The following is a 17,448-nucleotide window of genomic DNA, read 5'->3' on the forward strand; positions in this document are numbered from 1 at the left end:
TCTTTTCGCTCGCCGCTACTAAGAAAATCCTAGTTAGTTTCTTTTCCTCCCCTAATTAATATGCTTAAATTCAGGGGGTAGTCCCATATGAGTTGAGGTTGTATATAACATTTTTTTTTTCAATATATTCTTTACATTTATATAATGGAGAAACATTTAATGAATTCGTATAAAAATTTTTTTCGTTAATTAGTTTTAATTTAGTTATGAGTTTTAAACGAATTTAACGAAGAACAATAACATTTACAAAAGATTTCAATTTTACTAAATCATTAATAAGAGACAATTCTAGATGAAAAATATTTCAAACATTTTTTATGCTAGACATTCCTCAGTATTATATGATTGAAAATGAAAATATTTTTCTTCGTTTTTCACAATCAAATTATTTATAATGTGAGATAATGTTTTCCATAGATATTTTAATATTATGAATAAAAATAATAATTATATTTAATTAAAATTTTTATCCAATAATATACCATATGCTTAGAAATTTGATTACCAAATTTCTAAACAACTTAATTAGCATAGTCTTACAACCCTCAACCATATGTAGTCCAAGCAGCACTAAAAAATTAATTAAAGTACCATAACAGCATGGACTGCGATATGCGTTCAAAATGTCGATGTTCATGTGTCCTGCAGTTCACACGATGACGCACAGTTTGCTGCGTTCTTCATCGACCCATGAGCCGAGTGATCCACCGCTTAGAGTTTTTATATTTATTATTTCAATTTGTCAAATATGAATTTATTGAAAGAAATTAAAAATACACCATTTTACTGGCATATATCAATTCCTTCAATAAATCTTTTTTTTTATACCTAAAACGAAATGCTGCGAAATGTCTTAGTTTTATATAAACAATATTATACCATTTATTACTTGGATAATTTACAATTTCATATAATTTTAATGTGATATAATATTGCGTTTTTTATATAAAACATTAACCTGAAGTAAACCAGGTACAACATTCAACATTTTAGGTTGTTGCATTAGCCAATGTATGCCCATAACTATGATGAACAATACATATTCGCAACGCGTGTATATTATGGTCCATATACACGCAAGTTTCATATTATAATATATAAACATAAATTTGTGAATATATTATAATACAATTTAATTTGCTTGATTATTATTCTTTGTTTGCTTGATTTTATTTATAAAAAAATTTAATCCAAATTTTCATTGAACTTTTTTTTTATAAATATATAATTGTTTGGCAATTTTATCTTGTTATATTATAAAAATATATTTTATAATTAAAACAAGTTATTGTTGTTTACGGTAAAGATATTATATACAATAATGATCCTTCCGCAGGTTCACCTACGGAAACCTTGTTACGACTTTTACTTCCTCTAAATAATCAAGTTCGGTCAACTTTTGCGAAACAACCGTAACACGCAAGGCGTCACAGTGATCACGTCCGGAGACCTCACTAAATAATTCAATCGGTAGTAGCGACGGGCGGTGTGTACAAAGGGCAGGGACGTAATCAATGCGAGTTAATGACTCACACTTACTGGGAATTCCAAGTTCATGTGAACAGTTTCAGTTCACAATCCCAAGCATGAAAGTGGTTCAGCGGTTTACCCGGACCTCTCGGTCTAGGAAATACACGTTGATACTTTCATTGTAGCGCGCGTGCAGCCCAGGACATCTAAGGGCATCACAGACCTGTTATTGCTCAATCTCATTATTGCTAGACGCAATTTGTCCATTTAAGAAGCTAGTGTCCTTATAATGGGACAAACCAACAGGTACGGCTCCACTTACATAAACACATTCAAACACAATAAACATTTTACTGCCCACCATGAATGAAGGCTATATAAGCTTCAACACCATAATCCTGAAGATATCTATTTAATATATTTGAGTCTCGTTCGTTATCGGAATTAACCAGACAAATCACTCCACGAACTAAGAACGGCCATGCACCACCACCCATAGATTCGAGAAAGAGCTATCAATCTGTCTTACACACTTATGTTCGGACCTGGTAAGTTTTCCCGTGTTGAGTCAAATTAAGCCGCAGGCTCCACTCCTGGTGGTGCCCTTCCGTCAATTCCTTTAAGTTTCAGCTTTGCAACCATACTTCCCCCGGAGCCCAAAAGCTTTGGTTTCCCGGGAAGCGACTGAGAGAGCCATAAAAGTAGCTACACCCAATTGCTAGCTGGCATCGTTTATGGTTAGAACTAGGGCGGTATCTGATCGCCTTCGAACCTCTAACTTTCGTTCTTGATTAATGAAAACATCTTTGGCAAATGCTTTCGCTTAAGTTAGTCTTACGACGGTCCAAGAATTTCACCTCTCGCGTCGTAATACTAATGCCCCCAAACTGCTTCTATTAATCATTACCTCTTGATCTGAAAACCAATGAAAGCAGAACAGAGGTCTTATTTCATTATCCCATGCACAGAATATTCAGGCATTTGAAGCCTGCTTTAAGCACTCTAATTTGTTCAAAGTAATTGTACCGGCCCACAATAACACTCGTTTAAGAGCACTAATGCAGGTTTTTAAATAGGAGGAACATATGAAAAAATACAAGTACTTAATCACATATAAGAACTCCACCGGTAATACGCTTACATACATAAAGGTATAGTACTAACCACAAATGTAAGTTGTACTACCCGTATGAAGCACAAGTTCAACTACGAACGTTTTAACCGCAACAACTTTAATATACGCTATTGGAGCTGGAATTACCGCGGCTGCTGGCACCAGACTTGCCCTCCAATTGGTCCTTGTTAAAGGATTTAAAGTGTACTCATTCCAATTACAGGGCCTCGGATATGAGTCCTGTATTGTTATTTTTCGTCACTACCTCCCCGAGCTGGGAGTGGGTAATTTACGCGCCTGCTGCCTTCCTTAGATGTGGTAGCCGTTTCTCAGGCTCCCTCTCCGGAATCGAACCCTGATTCCCCGTTACCCGTTGCAACCATGGTAGTCCTAGATACTACCATCAAAAGTTGATAGGGCAGACATTTGAAAGATCTGTCGTCGGTACATGACCATACGATCTGCATGTTATCTAGAGTTCAACCAATATAACGATCTTGCGATCGCTTGGTTTTAGCCTAATAAAAGCACATGTCCCATAAAGGTTCATGTTTTAATTGCATGTATTAGCTCTAGAATTACCACAGTTATCCAAGTAACTGTTAACGATCTAAGGAACCATAACTGATATAATGAGCCTTTTGCGGTTTCACTTTTAATTCGTGTGTACTTAGACATGCATGGCTTAATCTTTGAGACAAGCATATAACTACTGGCAGGATCAACCAGAATAATGTTTTTCTTTACATATTTCATTCATATTTTCGAATAGAAATAATGCAATATAAATATTATAGATCTATTATTTTAATATTCTATTTTTTGAATTTGATTACGGCCAAAACTTGTATAGCATTCGTAATCCTTCTTTTATGTTTTGTTTTATACTTGTTTCGCCACTAATATAACAAGTTTTAGATGTTATAAGAATTATTCATTACATCATATATATAAATATACGTATGTATGTATAATTTTATAACATAATTTTTATTTAATATATATTTGCTACTATAATTTTATTATATGTACAATATTTTATTCTAAAATATCATTTTATTTCAACATACATAATTATTTATGTATCCACACATTTGCAATTTTTGTTTAATCAATATAAATATTGAATTAAATCATTTGTATTTTGATGTTAAATTTAAAATTTAACATTTTTCCATATAACTCTCGAATGATATATAATATAAAACCGAGCGCATATGAAAAATAAGTATTTATTTAATAATAATATTATTAAAAAATATTATTATTTTATTTGAACTCACTATACCGGCAAACGATATAGTGCGTCCGATTTTAAGGCAGGTACTAATTTAATATACATTATATTAGCCTGCCACCAAAAATTAACGATAATAATTGGAAACCAATTGTTATTATATATATACATATATAACCTTGGCGCACGTTTCAACGTTATTATCTTGAGTTTTAATAATATTAGTCCGCTCAGCCAAGTCTCGTATTCAAAAAGAATAAAGAAACAAATTTATACGGATAATATTATAATATATATTGTCAACATTGACTAAATCATATTATATACATAGATTTATATCAATTCTAGATGGACATCCACTGACCATCCTATAGTAGTTTTTTGCATCGATGTCTTGAAATCGGGCATTTTCAATTGGGCTTGCCACCCACCCTACAGTTATTCTCCTATAATAACTTAAGAGAATATTGAATTCAGTACTTTTTATATACATATGAATTACTTCTTCATATAATTTATATTTATGCTGATTTTCATATGTATATGGTAAATTTATTTATATTATTGACAAAATCATATGCATATCATATGTTTTGAACAATACTTGGGTCGGCAACCACTGCCTACCTATAATAGTTTTTGAACACCCTATCTAGATATCGGGTGTTTTCTGTACTAGATGAGCCCACACTGTGGCTTTCTCTTAATTTACTTAAGAGTTTATAGGTATATTTCATACTTTTTTATATACATATGATATATTTCTTAATATAATTGATATTTATGCTGATTTTCATATGTATATGGTAAATTTATTTATATTATTGACAAAATCATATGCATATCATATGTTTTGAACAATACTTGGGTCGGCAACCACTGCCTACCTATAATAGTTTTTGAACACCCTATCTAGATATCGGGTGTTTTCTGTACTAGATGAGCCCACACTGTGGCTTTCTCTTAATTTACTTAAGAGTTTATAGGTATATTTCATACTTTTTTATATACATATGATATATTTCTTAATATAATTGATATTTATGCTGATTTTCATATGTATATGGTTAATTTATTTATATTATTGACAAAATCATATGCATATCATATGTTTTGAACAATACTTGGGTCGGCAACCACTGCCTACCTATAATAGTTTTTGAACACCCTATCTAGATATCGGGTGTTTTCTGTACTAGATGAGCCCACACTGTGGCTTTCTCTTAATTTACTTAAGAGTTTATAGGTATATTTCATACTTTTTTATATACATATGATATATTTCTTAATATAATTGATATTTATGCTGATTTTCATATGTATATGGTTAATTTATTAATATTATTGACAAAATCATATGCATATCATATGTTTTGAACAATACTTGGGTCGGCAACCACTGCCTACCTATAATAGTTTTTGAACACCCTATCTAGATATCGGGTGTTTTCTGTACTAGATGAGCCCACACTGTGGCTTTCTCTTAATTTACTTAAGAGTTTATAGGTATATTTCATACTTTTTTATATACATATGATATATTTCTTAATATAATTGATATTTATGTTGATTTTCATATGTATATGGTTAATTTATTAATATTATTGACAAAATCATATGCATATCATATGTTTTGAACAATACTTGGGTCGGCAACCACTGCCTACCTATAATAGTTTTTGAACACCCTATCTAGATATCGGGTGTTTTCTGTACTAGATGAGCCCACACTGTGGCTTTCTCTTAATTTACTTAAGAGTTTATAGGTATATTTCATACTTTTTTATATACATATGATATATTTCTTAATATAATTGATATTTATGCTGATTTTCATATGTATATGGTTAATTTATTAATATTATTGACAAAATCATATGCATATCATATGTTTTGAACAATACTTGGGTCGGCAACCACTGCCTACCTATAATAGTTTTTGAACACCCTATCTAGATATCGGGTGTTTTCTGTACTAGATGAGCCCACACTGTGGCTTTCTCTTAATTTACTTAAGAGTTTATAGGTATATTTCATACTTTTTTATATACATATGATATATTTCTTAATATAATTGATATTTATGCTGATTTTCATATGTATATGGTTAATTTATTAATATTATTGACAAAATCATATGCATATCATATGTTTTGAACAATACTTGGGTCGGCAACCACTGCCTACCTATAATAGTTTTTGAACACCCTATCTAGATATCGGGTGTTTTCAGTACTAGATGAGCCCACACTGTGGCTTTCTCTCAATTTACTTAAGAGTTTATAGGTATATTTCATACTTTTTTATATACATATGTTATATTTCTTAATATAATTGATATTTATGCTGATTTTCATATGTATATGGTTAATTTATTAATATTATTGACAAAATCATATGCATATCATATGTTTTGAACAATACTTGGGTCGGCAACCACTGCCTACCTATAATAGTTTTTGAACACCCTATCTAGATATCGGGTGTTTTCAGTACTAGATGAGCCCACACTGTGGCTTTCTCTTAATTTACTTAAGAGTTTATAGGTATATTTCATACTTTTTTATATACATATGATATATTTCTTAATATAATTGATATTTATGCTGATTTTCATATGTATATGATTAATTTATTAATATTATTGACAAAATCATATGCATATCATATGTTTTAAACAATACTTGAGTCGGCAACCACTTATAGGTAGGTTTATAGGTATATTTCATACTTTTTTATATACATATGATATATATTTCTTCATATAATTGATATTCATACTGATTTTCATATGTATATGGTAAATTTATTTATATTATTGATATCATATATATATATATATATATATCGGATATCATAATTTCATATATTTTGAAGAATACTTTGATCGGCAAAACTGCCTTGCCTACCTATAATGATTTTTAATGGAAAAAAAGTGTTTAGTGTGAGCACCAGCCGCGTTGGTTTAATTTAATTTTATCCCAGTAGCAATTCTTCGGGACAGTAGGAATTTGATTAATTTATTGATGAACATTACTAATTGATTAACAAGGCATTGAACTACACTTTAAAAGTTACAGTTACTCCCGCCATTCAATTGTGTATTTTAAAAAATCTTTTGTTAGTCAGGGTGACTTATATCGTAATAATAAATTAATTACCTATTTTAATAATATTATATCATAGTATAATATTATATGAACGATTCCGCAAATAATATGTATTATTTATAGATATATTAAATATAGGTTTTTTTTTTTATTCATTACCGGTCACCAATCATCTATATGGCTATACATTCATTAACTATTATTATTAATGTGACGAGACTCTTGGTTACCGTAAAGAGGTTTATATATAGTTATCTCAAACATTACTTTGTTTCTTTTACTTTGACATGATCTTATATGCGTCACTAATAATATGACGGGACATTTGGCTACCGTAAAAGTGGATTCATAGTTAATCTCAAACATTACTTTGTTTCTTTTACTTTGACATGATCTTATATGCGTCACTAATAATATGACGGAATATTTGGCTACGGTAAAAGTGGATTCATAGTTAATCTCAAACATTACTTTGTTTCTTTTACTTTGACATGATCTTATATGCGTCACTAATAATATGACGGGACATTTGGCTACCGTAAAAGTGGATTCATAGTTAATCTCAAACATTACTTTGTTTCTTTTACTTTGACATGATCTTATATGCGTCACTAATAATATGACGGAACATTTGGCTACCGTAAAAGTGGATTCATAGTTAATCTCAAACATTACTTTGTTTCTTTTACTTTGACATGATCTTATATGCGTCACTAATAATATGACGGAACATTTGGCTACCGTAAAAGTGGATTCATAGTTAATCTCAAACATTACTTTGTTTCTTTTACTTTGACATGATCTTATATGCGTCACTAATAATATGACGGAACATTTGGCTACCGTAAAAGTGGATTCATAGTTAATCTCAAACATTACTTTGTTTCTTTTACTTTGACATGATCTTATATGCGTCACTAATAATATGACGGAATATTTGGCTACGGTAAAAGTGGATTCATAGTTAATCTCAAACATTACTTTGTTTCTTTTACTTTGACATGATCTTATATGCGTCACTAATAATATGACGGGACATTTGGCTACCGTAAAAGTGGATTCATAGTTAATCTCAAACATTACTTTGTTTCTTTTACTTTGACATGATCTTATATGCGTCACTAATAATATGACGGGACATTTGGCTACCGTAAAAGTGGATTCATAGTTAATCTCAAACATTACTTTGTTTCTTTTACTTTGACATGATCTTATATGCGTCACTAATAATATGACGGAACATTTGGCTACCGTAAAAGTGGATTCATAGTTAATCTCAAACATTACTTTGTTTCTTTTACTTTGACATGATCTTATATGCGTCACTAATAATATGACGGGACATTTGGCTACCGTAAAAGTGGATTCATAGTTAATCTCAAACATTACTTTGTTTCTTTTACTTTGACATGATCTTATATGCGTCACTAATAATATGACGAGTACTTTTTGGCTACCTTTTTCTTTGGATTCCCCAAAAATCCAAAATTATAATTATCAAAATAAATTTAATAATTATAATATTCTTTCCATTTCGTTATTTTATTAAATATCGAATCATCAAGCAAAGGATAAGCTTCAGTGGATCGCAGTATGGCAGCTGCTCAACCACTTACAACACCTTGCCTGTTACAAAAGTCGTTTACAATTGATTCTAGGCTTTGTCATTGTATTAAATAATGTTTTTATATGTAACTAGCGCGGCATCAGGTGATCGAAGATCCTCCCAATTTACTATGTTACAAATTACATTGGCATCACATCCATTGTCGTTTATAAAATGAATTATAAACTTTAAATGGTTTAGAAGCCATACAATGCAAATTGCCCCTTATTTATCATTGCAGTCCAGCACGGATACGACCTTAGAGGCGTTCAGGCATAATCCAACGGACGTAGCGTCATACCACTGTTCGCTCGAACAAGTATTGTGCCATTGGTCCGTACCTGCGGTTCCTCTCGTACTACGCAGGAATGCTGTCGCAACAACGTTTTGTCATTAGTAGGGTAAAACTAACCTGTCTCACGACGGTCTAAACCCAGCTCACGTTCCCTTGCATGGGTGAACAATCCAACGCTTGGTGAATTTTGCTTCACAATGATAGGAAGAGCCGACATCAAAGGATCAAAAAGCGACGTCGCTATGAACGCTTGGCCGCCACAAGCCAGTTATCCCTATGGTAACTTTTCTGACACCTCTTGTTAAAAACTCTTTAAACCAAAAGGATCGATAGGCCGAGCTTTTGCTGTCCCTGTGTGTACTGAACACCGAGATCAAGTCAGCATTTGCCCTTTTGCTCTATGTGTGGTTTCTGTCCGCACTGAGCTGGCCTTGGGACACCTCCGTTATTATTTGAGAGATGTACCGCCCCAGTCAAACTCCCTACCTGGCAATGTCCTTGAATTGGATCATACCTGAGTAATTGGAGTTATACCAAATTTTCAAATCAAAAATACATAAATGCATCGTTTTATTAAAGAATTTGTTTGCGATTATATAACAAACTCGTGATACTTTGATCAAGAAGCTTGCATCAAAACCCAATACCATAAGATATAATAAATATATCCGTATAATGGCTAGGAAATGATACACGTTCCATTTAATCAAGTAAGTAAGGAAACAATAAGAGTAGTGGTATTTCATTGGCGATATCAAACCGAAGCCTAATATCTCCCACTTATTCTACACCTCTTATGTCTCCTTACACTGCCAGATTAGAGTCAAGCTCAAAAGGGTCTTCTTTCCCCGCTAATTATTCCAAGCCCGTTCCCTTGGCTGTGGTTTCGCTAGATAGTAGATAGGGACAGGTGTGGATCGGATCCCTCCGAGTTTTATTTAACGTGGCGTGTTCCACATTGAAGGGAGTACAGCCACGACACTCTTATATACCCATGTATATAGTGCATGTGTCTAGATTAAGCGCCAGACCAACGCCCCAAAATAGAAGCTACAGCTATGTACGTAGCAACTATCCCGGTAGCAATTCGAGTGTGTGCTTGTCGGGCAAACACTCCCCCTTGCTGAGGAGCGAGATCTATCTAAAATCTCTTCTGATCTTAGGGTCACAGCACCCGAGTCGTATATACGCAACTCTTCGTCGAACTTGAAAGTTCTACCCGCGATATAGGTATCAACCACAGCCACCACGATACTCCCACAAGGGGGCCGACCTCAATGAGCAGCCTTGGAAGGCACTGCTCAACCCGTGGTACCGAAATGCAGGGTTCGGTGGACCCTCCCTTTTGGCTCCGACAAGCCCGGATAGAGTGCCCATGCCATATTAGTCGCCTCCTACGACAAGCAATGGTGGGCTGTGGCAGTATTCTTCTCCGCTCACCACACGGCGTAAACAAAAGGAACTAGGAGTTCCTCCCTCTCCTGGTGAAAACCTCCTCAGCAAACTCCTTCAGCCTTCGAGTCCTGTCCTCGTCCTCCAGAATCCTTCCAAACGTCCAGGTTTCGCCAACGCGCTGCACACCAAGTCCATTGAGGTCGCGCAAATCTGCATAAAGGGGGCAAGCACAAAGGATGTGCTCCCAATCCTCACTAGGATCGCCACATGAGCATGCGGCGGTATCGCTAAGAGCTCTGCTATGCAGAAATGCGTTCAACGACCCGTGCCCTGTAAGCAGGAATCCCATGCGCATCGAAAACCCAAAATTGAGATTTCGATGGACGAGGCCGACATTTGGGATGAAGTTGTGGGTCACCCGTCCTGGGGAGTCCACATCATCCCATCTGTCCTGCCAATCACGCAATAGACACTCGTCAATCCGCTCCATTCTCTGCTTCCAGCTTAGACCTGAAAGGTCTTCGCCGTAGAGCCAGTCGTATTCCTCCAACGGGTATCCACGCTTCAGCTTGAACTTAACGGCAATTTTCATTGCAGCCAAGTCAAGCGGGGGAGCTCCAGCAAGAACCTGCAGTGCCAGGGAAGACACTGTTCGGCATACCGGAAGGCTTCCAAGTAGGATCAGCCTTTGGCAGGCAATAAGTCGCCTCCTGGCCACTATTTGCCTCGTCGTACTGACATACCATACCGAGGCACCAAAGAGCACACAGGGTGCTAAGAGTCCGGCATATATGGTCCGCTTGGCTCGAGGACTGAGGCCCCAGTCGGCTCGAAGCACACGCGCCAATGCTCCAACAACTCCCGTGATCCGCATTCTGAGCGAGGTGATGTGCACCATGAAGCTCATGCGCTCACTGACTTTGATGCCAAGGTACCGGCAGCTGCGGACATACGGCAAGCTTGCTCCCGCAAATCTTACCAATGGCGTGCGCGCCATGTTGCCCTTCAGCAGCATAACCACCGTCTTGCTGGTGGAAACGGTTACACCAATTTCTGCTCCCCACGTTTCAACAATGGACATTAGTTGCGCTCCTTTTTCTTCAAGCGCGAGTCGGGAGTTTCCCTCGATGAGAAGAAGCAGGTCATCCGCGTACGCGCTGAGTGCGCAGTACGGCTCAAGGCGCTGTAGCAGTACATCCATCAGTAGATCCCAAATAAATGGGCCACTGATTGACCCCTGCGGGCAACCTCTAGTGACTGGTACGTCCACGGTACCAACACTGCTTCGGATCACTGCTCTTCGGCCGGAGAAGAAGCTTCGCCACAAGCTCATTTCCCGGCATCCCAACTCGGCCAATCGGCGCAGTGCAGCGCACCATTCGACGTTGTCGAAAGCTCCTTTGAAGTCCACGAAAAGTCCAAGCACGTATCGCGCCGTGCTGGCGGCGACACTGCTCTTTACGTGTCTCCAAGCTTCCTCCACACATCGTCCTCGGCGAAATCCAAACTGCCATCTGCAGCCTTCCGGAAGAACTTCTCTAACGCGATTCACCATGATTCCCTCAAGCACCTTGCCAAAAACGGGCAGCAGACAGATTCCCCTGTACGAGGATGGCTCGCACTTGTCCTTGTCGGGTCCCTTGAGTAGCGCCACTACGCGTGGACACTTCCACTCGCTGGGAAAGTACCCCGACCGGATACACCGGGAAAATAGCCTCGTGAGGTATTGAGGTATGGCGCGCCAGACCGCCTTGCAGATCGTGCCGTTGATGCCGTCCATGCCAGGCGAGCGTCTGCTCTTCAACCTGGCGACACAAGCGTCAACCTCGAATTCATCGAGCGCCGGTGGGACTGTCTCCGCGTAGGCAATCGGTGCATCGGACTCCGCAAATGGGCAAACGTTACGGAGGAGCACTCGCGCACAGTCACCCCAATCGGTGACCAGCTCGCCGTTTACGCGAAGACACCCAATCTCCGAGCGTTTGTTACGACCGCGGCAAATCTTGTAGACGCGCCCCCATGGATCGTCTGCGTTCTCTCCCACGAAGTTTCTCCAGCTGTCCTCCTTCGCCTTCAGAATGAGCTTTTTGTAGCCGGCTGAGGCGATCCTCAGTTCGACCACAAGCAGCTCAGTCCTTTCGACGTCGCCCCGTCGGCGGGCGTCCTGGAGCCTGCGCCGAAGTCTTCTGACTTCGCGGCGCGCAGAGCTGAGGTCGGCGGTCCACCAACGTGCTCTCCTCCTAGGCGATCTCGGCGTCTTCCTACCCAGCGCAAGGTCGCACGCCTCGTGCACCACTTGCCGCAGGGCAGAAACTTGCTGGTCCAACGGCGATTCAGAGAAGTCTTCCGAAAGTCCGGCTGCCCGGCTCACCAATTCCTCTTCGAACAATCGCCAGCGAGCAGTGGAGAAGTTCCAGGACGGCACAGGAGCTATGCTCTCAACTGCGCGCGTGGTAGTTGGTGTGGCAACAACAGTAATCCTGTTGTGATCACTTAACTCCCACTCGCCCACTCTCCACTCATATGTGGCCCACATAGATGCTGCTTCGTTGGCGATCGTCACGTCGATATCACTGCGGGCTCTGCCGCTATCGAACGTGAACACCTCACTGTGCTGGTTAAGAGCGACGACTCCTTTCTCCAGCATCCACTCAGACAGCAGTTCACCCCGGGTGCGGTTAGCTTGCCCCTCGGTCTGCCGAGAGAGTTTGCTAAACCACATGGGGGATACTGCATTCGCATCAAGTCCCATGATGCACGGCGTTCTGCTGGCCTGCAGCAGGACCGCATCCATGTATCTGAGATACGGGTCTAGGTCGGCGTCGAATTGGCAATATACGGAGCAAAGGAAGATTGAGCCAAAACTCCCTTTAACGCTCACGCATACGCCGTGGTCGGTGGTGAGGGGCTCCACTGGCATACAGATGACATCCTGGTGATCCACTAGGATGGCTGCCTTCCCTCGCCGATCGGCGAAGATCCTCATTCCTTCAGGCAGCACATCCATCCTCCCGACGTCTGGATATGGCTCCTGCAAAAGTGCGAACAGAAATCCTGATTCCCTCAATCGGACTCCGAGCTCGACCGTCGCAGCTCGGCCTCGGCCACAGTTTGCCTGGATGATGCTAAACATTAGTGTCTAGCATTCACCCTCGCCAGCACAGCCGCATACACTGGGCAGCTTGGGGACAACATATTGTGTCCCGAGGCATACCCCTTGAAGCGGCAGTTCCGGCAGTCCACCGGGTTCGTGCAACTCCGCGCACTGTGGCCGTTCTGTCCGCACTGGCGGCACACGTTCTCCTTGTACCGGCACTGGGCGACCTTGTGGTCGAATCCGACGCACCTGTGGCAGGCGTACGTGCGCACCAAGGCTCGGCAGTTATACGCGAACCAGCCGATGTACGCCTTTGCACCATCCAGCACCTCAAGGGCCACGGCGTTGACATCGAGCGTCACATTGACTGTGGCGCCGTCAGCCGCAGACCATGGCTTCTCGAGATGTACCGCCTTTTCAAAGGAGGCCACATCCATTACTTCCGCGAAGTTGTTCCTGTAGAGGTCCTTCATAAAGTCAGCTGGCTTCGTCGCAGTGTCGACGTTGCTAACGACCACCTTGGGACGCTGCGCCGGGCTCTGCTTGATCTCCAGGCCAACTTCTGCAAACCTCTTGTTTGCGACAACCTTGCGAATTTCGCCTGATGAGGGGGTGCGGATGATGGCACCGCCACGCGCAAGCCCTCTCACCTCATGCAGACGTACGCCAAGCGAAGGGGCGATCTCCCTGCGCACCTTTTCTGCAACCTCTTTTCCGCTCACTGTCGGGTCCTTGCTCACCACAACGGCGGACCACGTCTCGCGTGGCTTCCGCGGGGCAGGCACCGGAGCAGCTTGAGGCGCTGGCAGGCTGGGATATGCGGCTGCATACCCAGCAGGTGGCATGGGGACCACAGCCTGCGCCATGACGGACTTCGGGGGCGGCGGCGGCGGCGGCGGCGGCATTCGCTGCTGGTCGCGGAGAGCCTCCAAGGCTGCATTCCGCGCCGAGAGCGCAAGCACCAGGCCCTCATACCTGTTCAGGCACCGCATCATGGCGCAGGCCTGCTTGGTCGATAAATTCGACGCAACAACCTCTTCCAAGAATCCGTCCTTGATCTTGGCCAGCTCGGCCACCGTACCATGGACGGACGCGACGACGGGAGGGGAGACGGGGACAGGGGGGGCAGCTGCGGCTCCACCAGAATCCCTGGCGACAGCGGGGGCAGCAGCGGGGGCAGCGGCAGGGGCAGCAGCGGGGGCAGCAGCAGGGGAAGCAGCGGGAGCAGCAGCAGGGGAAGCAGCGGGAGCAGCAGCGGAGGCGGCAGCGGGGGAAGCAGCGGAAAGGGCAGCGACGCCAGCGGCAGCGGCAGAGGCTGAGGCCAACGCCACCTCGAGAGAGGAGAATGGGCTCTCCTCCAACACACCTACCGGCGCCGGCAGAGGCTCGTTGACGTCAAGCGCCAACAGCTTCGGCTGCGTCGGTTTCGGCACCGCGCTCGTCGTCGCCTTCCCTCTCTTTCCGCGCCGACGCCTCGCCGTACTCGCAGCACTACTGGGCCGACTGCTGGCCCGACTGCTCGCCGACAGCTCGCTCTCAGAGAGCGCGCCCTCCATTGGAAGTAGGGGAGAATAAGCTGTGCTCTACTCACCCACACACACAAGCTGCAGCGGAAAATTTCCAACACGTGCTGTTGTTTGCAAACTTTCACACGATGTTTTCGCGAGGAAAACCGCACTTTTCCGACCGGAAAATTACACGATTTTAATCGCTAGGCGAATCCGCGAATTTTAAGCTAAAAATTAGCAATTAATTCGCACGGAATCAAAAGTTATTCACAAATTAATGGAGCACGTCGAAAACACACGTCCGTCGTTAATCCATTCATGCGCGTCACTAATTAGATGACGAGGCATTTGGCTACCTTAAGAGAGTCATAGTTACTCCCGCCGTTGACCCGCGCTTACTTGAATTTCTTCACTTTGACATTCAGAGCACTGGGCAGAAATCACATTGTGTCAACACCCGCTAGGGCCATCACAATGCTTTGTTTTAATTAGACAGTCGGATTCCCCAAGTCCGTGCCAGTTCTGAATTGATTGTTAATTGATAATCGTTATAATTAATAAGAACTAATCGGTTTGAGCCAATTAGTATTCTTAAAAATTTTAGCAAGAAAGTTCCACAATTGGCTACGTAACTAAACTATCCGGGGAACAAGTAACCACCATAAATGATAGACACTCTATTTACCCAGAACGAGCACATAAACCATGTTATTGTTTCCCAATCAAGCCCGACTATCTCAATCTTCAGAGCCAATCCTTATCCCGAAGTTACGGATCTAATTTGCCGACTTCCCTTACCTACATTATTCTATCGACTAGAGACTCTTCACCTTGGAGACCAGCTGCGGATATTGGTACGGCCTGTTGAGAAGTTTGCGTGTCCCCACCATAAATTTTCAAGGTCCGAGGAGAAAATATCGACACAACAGTATATGTCATGCTCTTCTAGCCCATCTACCATATCTCTCTGCGAAAGACTTCCATGGTAGTACGGCTATAAAACAGAAAAGAAAACTCTTCCGATATCTCTCGACGGCTTCTTTATGGTCGTTCCTGTTGCCAGGATGAGCACGAGGCCCATATTTAATAACAAACGGATACTCAACAGGTTACGGAATTGGAACCGTATTCCCTTTCGTTCAAAATTATTCAAGTATATTATTTTTGGCTTGTATATATATTTATTTAGTCATTAGTTTTTTACTTGAAAATTTTCGGCTTTCGCCTTGAACTTAGGACCGACTATCTCGTGATCAACCACTGTTCACACGAAACCCTTCTCCACTTCAGTCCTCCAAGGTCTCATTCGATTATTTGCTACTACCACCAAGATCTGTACCAATGGCAGCTCCATGCAGGCTTACGCCAAACACTTCTACGCATACCATTGTACCTTCCTACTCACTAAAGTTTCAAAATTTATATTACAAGTAATATAAATCATCTACTTTAGCGGTAATGTATAGGTATACAACTTAAGCGCCATCCATTTTAAGGGCTAGTTGCTTCGGCAGGTGAGTTGTTACACACTCCTTAGCGGATTTCGACTTCCATGATCACCGTCCTGCTGTTTTAAGCAACCAACGCCTTTCATGGTATCTGCATGAGTTGTTAATTTGGGCACCGTAACATTACGTTTGGTTCATCCCACAGCGCCAGTTCTGCTTACCAAAAGTGGCCCACTGGGCACATTATATCATAACCTTAAACTTCATATCAAGAAAGTTAAGGTTCTTACCCATTTAAAGTTTGAGAATAGGTTAAGATCGTTTCGACCCTAAGGCCTCTAATCATTCGCTTTACCAGATAAGATTATTTTATATAATATTAAAATGCACCAGCTATCCTGAGGGAAACTTCGGAAGGAACCAGCTACTAGATGGTTCGATTGGTCTTTCGCCCCTATACTCAATTCTGACAATCGATTTGCACGTCAGAACTGTTTCGGTCTTCCATCAGGGTTTCCCCTGACTTCAACCTGATCAAGTATAGTTCACCATCTTTCGGGTCACAGCATATATGCTCAAGGTACGTTCCAGTTAGAGGCATAAATAATATAAATATCATTATACATAACTATATAGAACGCCCCGGGATTGTGTTAATTAACTATAAATAGTTAAAAAACTAATCCCATTATTAGTCAAGTTAATTACGCTATTAGGTTTATATCCCAATAACTTGCACATATGTTAGACTCCTTGGTCCGTGTTTCAAGACGGGTCCCGAAGGTATCCTGAATCTTTCGCATTGTTAATCATACAAGTGCATATAATAAACACAAAAATCATTGATAATTATGCCATTATATAATTCCGAAAAATTAACGCACTGTAATCATATAAATCTATCAGCACTTTATCAAATTAATGACATTTATTTTGTGTTAAAACGCAAGCATTTTAATTTAAATAAACTATAAGCCATATTTTATGATAAATTTTGTATGCTAATAGATTACAATGTCCTTATATGGAAAAAATGCACACTATTATCATAATATTGTTTAAATATTACAATTTTAATGATGAATTTTCCATAATGGATATTCAGGTTCATCGGGCTTAACCTCTAAGCAGTTTCACGTACTATTTAACTCTCTATTCAGAGTTCTTT

The 17,448-nt window shown here is 40.6% G+C and overlaps 2 non-coding genes and 1 pseudogene across 2 annotated transcripts; all 3 read right to left on the reverse strand.

Moving 5' to 3' along the window:
• Positions 1 to 539: 539 nt before the first annotated feature.
• Positions 540 to 719, reverse strand: LOC122320365. Its single transcript, XR_006245627.1, has one exon. It is a non-coding gene; the product is annotated as a 5.8S ribosomal RNA (ribosomal RNA).
• A 600-nt stretch (positions 720 to 1,319) lies between these two features.
• Positions 1,320 to 3,316, reverse strand: LOC122320371. The gene has a single exon (XR_006245631.1). It is a non-coding gene; the product is annotated as a small subunit ribosomal RNA (ribosomal RNA).
• A 5,167-nt stretch (positions 3,317 to 8,483) lies between these two features.
• LOC122320368 overlaps positions 8,484 to 17,448 on the reverse strand; it is a 9,347-nt pseudogene continuing 382 nt past the window's right edge.

Source organism: Drosophila ficusphila, unplaced genomic scaffold (assembly GCF_018152265.1).
Source record: "Drosophila ficusphila isolate 14025-0441.05 unplaced genomic scaffold, ASM1815226v1 contig_487, whole genome shotgun sequence".
NCBI classification, from domain to species: Eukaryota; Metazoa; Arthropoda; class Insecta; order Diptera; family Drosophilidae; genus Drosophila; species Drosophila ficusphila.